The sequence below is a fragment of the Ixodes scapularis genome, unplaced genomic scaffold, assembly GCF_016920785.2.
Source record: "Ixodes scapularis isolate PalLabHiFi unplaced genomic scaffold, ASM1692078v2 PGA_scaffold5__190_contigs__length_132052651, whole genome shotgun sequence".
Taxonomy (NCBI): domain Eukaryota; kingdom Metazoa; phylum Arthropoda; class Arachnida; order Ixodida; family Ixodidae; genus Ixodes; species Ixodes scapularis.
Genome location: NW_024609880.1, coordinates 67,915,573 through 67,921,416, shown reverse-complemented (window position 1 = coordinate 67,921,416; position 5,844 = coordinate 67,915,573). Strand labels below are relative to the sequence as shown.

The window sequence follows — 5,844 nt, the reverse complement described above, 5'->3', positions numbered from 1 at the left end:
TCTTTGAGTGGGTTTGAATAACCCCCTTTCAAATTAAATCATGAGAATTAGGCACTTGAACATGGAATATATGCACACTTGATCTTCTAGAGTCTCAACATTTTCACATCACACGGTTCTCCAGGAGACTTCTCCAGTCTGTACCCACTGTTCCGCTGTATCCTGTGGCTTCATACATGCTTTCTCAAAGAGCCGTCCAGGCCCACGCTCCGAGCTGAGACGCGTTAGCCCACTCGGCCACTTCCTCCCCAGTCCCTCCCGTTGGATTTGGGCCGTCTTATATAGCCTGCGGGAATGGACGCACCCGGGATGGGTCGGATGTAGGTTGGCTCCCCGGAGGGGCGAACGCTTCCAAGTCGTGATCCCGAGGTATGTGCCTTCGGCAAATCACATGAGGAGGGCGAAGGAGAGCCGTCCGCAATGGAATACGGCTTCCCCTCGCATACGGGACGCGCCCCCAGATGGCGACGCCCTACGGCCTGCCTGAGCTAGGCCTAGGGCCGCGGGGATCACGTGGTTCTACAACAGAAACTAGAAACTCCCAACAAAAGCAGCAATCCGGATCCGCATCTTCGACCTACACAAAACCCCCCAGCCGGATCACTTCTATAAAACACCTCGCAGAAGAAGGCCTTGTGAATCAGCGACTCAAACTCTAAAGAACGCACCCAGGAAAAATAATTATCAACATCCTGGGTGGAAAAACTTTCCTAATACCGAGCATGGCACCAACCCCTCCCCCGTGGAAGGACGAAATGGTGGTGGACGTCAAATTGACGCCACAAAATTAGAGCAAGAAAAACCCCAAAAGGAGAGAGAGTGCGACGAAAAAGGCACAAACGCAAAATAGATGCGACCCTCAAGCAGAAAAATATTTATTTATTTATTATTTATTCAAGTTCCCTTGAAGGCCCTCGTTGAGGGCATTACATAAAGGGGGGGGGGGGGGGGGGGGAGGGGGGTACATAACACGAGAGCATAAAACAGTAACAACGACACATGCGAACACATGGGGTGCTGCAAATCAACGTGGCATCGCCACGAGCAACGGCAATACACAAATTAGTCTGGGTAAATAAGGAGCATAAGGGGATGAAAACATTGATACATGGAAACCAGTAAGCACAAGACAAACAAACAGAACGGCACAGTGGGGATTAACAGAAATGAGAACAAAGAGCGTTGCGAAATCCGGTGGGATACGTCTGGGTTACAGTAGTTGAGGGGAGGTCGTTCCAGTTTACAATATAAAACGAGGGAGGTAGGAGGAGTTAAAATAGGTTCTGCTGCCTGAGATGCGCAAAACGTGAAACGGGTGATTTAGCCGCGAAGAAGATCGCCTGGGGGTAGGAGGAGAGGGTCTGGGAGCGCAGGGGGGGGGGGGGGGGGGGGGGGTAGTAGTTGGTTTTGTGAAAGAGACAGAGTGGCGCTATCTTACGGTGGACATTCATTACAGAAAGGTTCAGTTCACTCTTTGGGGCGGATACACTAACTGACCAATCATATTTTCTTCAAAAATAAACCTGGCAGCGCGGTTTTGGACTGCCTCGAGATGATTTAATAAGTATATTTGCTGACGGCTCCAAATGGCCGCAGCATATTCCAATTTTGGTCGAATGTATGTCTCATAAGCCAATTTTCACACGAATGGGGGAGCCGATTTTAGGTTTCGTCTTATGTAACTGAGGCAGCGAGACGCCTCAGCGGATATAAGCTCGATGTGAGCGTTCCAGGTGAGATCGTTAGTTAGAGTCACACCGAGGTATTTAGAGGACGGGACGTCTTCGACTAAGTGATTTTCTAATTTGTACGAGAACCGAGATCCTTGTCGTTTTCGTAAAAACTGGACTAACTTGCATTTCGATTTGTTTAGTGTCATTAACCACCCGGTGCACCATGCCTGGATTTCGTCCAGGTCTCTTTGAAATAGAAGATGGTCTTCAAAAGAAACCATCTTTCGATATAGAACGCAGCCGTCAGCGAAAAGGCGGATGGTAGAGGAAATTTTGCTTGGAATGTCAATAATAATATTTAGAAACAGTATGGAACCAAGACCCGAGCCCTGGAGAACTCCCGAGGTAACCTCAGCGCGGGTGGATGAGGAACTATTGATTGTGGTTAATTGAGTGCGAAAGGAAAGGAAATCCCGGATCCAGGAGAGAATGAGAGGGTCAATTCTAAAGCATGAAAGTTTGGCAAGCAGGCGCCAGTGGGCAACGCGGTCGAAAGCCTTCGAAAAGTCCAAAAATAGGGCATCAGTTTGGTGGTTGGATTCAAAATTAGTGTATAACTCGTGGGTCAATTCTACGAGCTGCGTCTCACAAGACAGTCCCTTACGAAAACCGTGTTGCTTGTTGTAAAAGGAGTCATTTCTCTCAAGATGAGATACAACGTTTGAGAAGATAATATGGTCTAGAAGTTTTGAGGCTACGCAGGTTAGAGATATAGGGCGGTAATTCAAAGCCGAAGAACGATCCCCATTCTTAAAGACCGGAACGACCTTACCCAGTTTCCAGTCGGATGGTAGGCATCCCTGCGATAAGGACTGTGAGAATATTAAGTAAAGGAATTCGCTAGATATTGCTTTGGTGTAGCGAAGAATTTTGGAGGTGATGTCGTCAGGTCCTTTAGAGGATGTCAATTTCAAGTTGTCAAGGAATTTCGCTATTCCAGGACATGAGATGTCAATAGGTTCCGTAGACTCGTACGGTAGTGCTTGTAATATATGAGCGTCGGCGTATTCTAATGTAAACGCAGATTAAAAACAGTCGTTTAATACTGTGACACAGTCCGTTTCAGATATTGGGGACCCGTCCTCATCGGTTAGCTGGATAGAGGAGGAGCGGTAGTTAGGGGATATTATCGTGAGAATTTTTTTAGGGTAGTTACGCAGGATACCAAAAAGATCCTCAAAAGAGAACTTATGTTTAGCCAGACGAAGGTTCCGAGTGTAGGTCTTAAGGTACGAAAAGTATGCGTCCCAGGCAGCGTCGCAGTCTAGACGCCTTGCTCTTCTAAACAACCGCTTTTTTTATTGTTGAGGGAAGTTAATGCTTTGTTATACCATGGGTTGCAATCATCGCTCCGTATGTGAACAGAGGGTACAAACAGGTCAACGAGATTATTTGACTTGTTTTTAAAAAGCAACCAGTTCTGATCCACGGTGCTGAAGTAAAAACTGGCGATATACAACGGTAGACATGCAGAAAGATTGCTGTTCATTGCGTCGAAATTGGCTTTGGAGCAGTCCTTGATAATTTTTGAGGATGGGTTTCTGTGATGGATGGGTAAGGATAACTCCACGGTCAGCAAATTGTGGTCGCTAAAACCTTTCGTTTGGTTAATGGATGTCACCAGGTCTGGGGACGTCGTTAGATTATGATCAAGGATGTTGTCTTCACTTGTAGGTTTGTTGAAGTCTTGGGTGAGATTATGGTTTAAGCATAGATCGAGAAAATCCCTGGCTTCACTGGACCCATTAGTTTTTACATTAAGCCAATCTATGTTAATAAAGTTAAAATCGCAGGAAACTAAGACATTTGATCTTGGGTACCGCTTATTAATTTAAAGCAGCAGAGAATGAAGCGCGTGGCAAAACATGCCGCTATAATTCGGAGGTCGGTAGCAGACACCGATAATAGTCGTTGTGCAGGACAACGTAACACAAACAAAAGTAGCCTGGATATTGGAGCTAGTAGTAATATAAAAGAAAAAAATGCCTTTTTTTACCGCTTTCAGCACACCACCTCCTGTCTGTGCGGAGCGATCACATCAGTAAATATTAAACATTAAGTTAGGAGGGAAAATTTCGCTGTCACTTATCTCAAGCTTTAGCCACGTTTCTGTAACAATGACAATGTCAGGATTGTTATCTCGATTAAAGCCACCGAGCTCCTCACATTTGGGAAGAAGGCTAGGGATATTAGTGAACGTGACCGTATGGTTCGTGTTTATCTATTATTCGTTATTATACGTCACGTAGTGACGGGCAGCGGTGACCGATCAGAGAGATGTCCTCGCTGCTATACAGGAATCTCTGTGACAGAGTCGGCCGCAGAGTCATACTGGCAACACCTGTCATTGACGTACAGTTTGTCAAAGCGAATTTTGAACAGGAAGTTTAGTGATCTGCCATAATGAAAGAGTTTAGTGCGAGCCGTGCGCACTGAAAGCGAGAGGTCCTCACGCACCTCGTACTGAGTTTCCTTTAGTTTACCTCCAGAGAACAAAACGTTCTGCTTGTCCTTTAAGTGCAAGAATCTCACGATGAACGGTTGGTTTTTGTTAGCCGAGAACTTTCCCAGCCGGTGGGAGCGCTGAAGGCTATCGGGGCTTATCTCGACGCCCAGACGTTGTACACTAAGCCGGACTACCTCCTCCTCCGACTGGGTTCATATTTCGGAATACCGCGGTGTCAGCGAAGCCATTTACACGGACGCCGCACGAAACGAGGACGGGACTACCGCACTCAGCCAGAACTTGCACCGCTGTAAGTACGTCCCAACTGCAAGAATGTGAAAACTTAAGAACTCCATGCCATCCTCTGGGCACTTGAAGGTCAAAGCTTGCAGAACAGACCACAATGCACATACATTTTCACTGATTCCCAGACAGCAGTACGATCATGCAAAATAATAGATAGAAAAGAAAACGTTACAAAGAAAATCAAGACCGTGGCAAATACCCTCAGATCTCAGGGAAGTGACGTCAAAATTACACGGATTCCTGGACACGAGGAAGCCCACGAGATTGTGTGTAACGAGCTTCAAGCATATATCTCCCCACAGCCATATCTCACCAACAGGAGTAGACCCAGACGAAATTAAAGTAGCCGAAAGAAGCGAAAGAAAAGCAAGTTAGCCGGCTCTTCAACCTGCGGAGGAAAACCCTCTCCCACCGCGGTATTCCAAGACGGAAAAGGTATGTCTTCGTCGCATAGCAACGAACACGGCAATCACACCAGACTTAAAAGATGCCATAAACCGACATCCGAAGACGACCCTGGTCCCAACCCCAATTGTAAAACATGTCGAGTCCTGGGCACCTGCAGACACCTCATTTGGGAATTCTTAGCCACGAACCAAGAACGACAAGAAGCTGTCTCCACACTCGCACAAGATTTACGACCTCTACGTTACGAAAACTGGGTAACCCCCAGACAAGAACTGCAACAAACGAAACAAATCATGACAGCAACTCGCTTGATCCCCAAAATATTCCGCGTTATTTATGGGGAAAAGGCTACAAATGAAACGCGGCTGAATCCCCCAAAATGCACAAAACAGGCATCAAAAGAAGACGAGAGCGCTCGTGGCGGTGTAATACGCGAAATTTTCATTTCGGTTTCTCGCAGAGTTTCATTCATAACACTTTGAAAAAGCTTCCTTTTCTTAAATATTGAGCGTTGTATTCAACGCACATATCAACATAAACATAGTAAAGAGAATCCGCAAGGAATATATTTTGTGCTCGAGTTATCGTTGACATGCATAAACGTAAAATTATATTTTCAAAAAAAAAAAAAAAAAGAAGGAGACAGGTGCCAAGAACCAAGAAGTATACCCTTGTGTAGACGAGGATATCAAAATATAGAATAAAAGAATGGAAATCACAGGTATGCGCATTTTTCTTCCCAAACACAATTTCTAAGCTCGTCTCATTTTTTTTTTATTTTTTATTTTTTTTTAAATTTTGATCTCTCTTATTATGTTGCATTTGCACTGCCGTTCGAGTCGCAACCGCAAAGCGGATCCGCTCGTTTTCATCATCTCTACTGGATTCTTAAAGAGACACGGGTAGAGTGTTTATGTTTGCCGAGTTTTTTTTAATTTAAACATGGCCTAT

At 45.5% G+C, this 5,844-nt stretch overlaps 1 pseudogene; it reads right to left on the bottom strand.

The window, feature by feature from the left end:
• Positions 1-1,157: 1,157 nt before the first annotated feature.
• LOC121838160 lies at positions 1,158-1,759 on the bottom strand (annotated as a pseudogene).
• Positions 1,760-5,844: the final 4,085 nt, after the last annotated feature.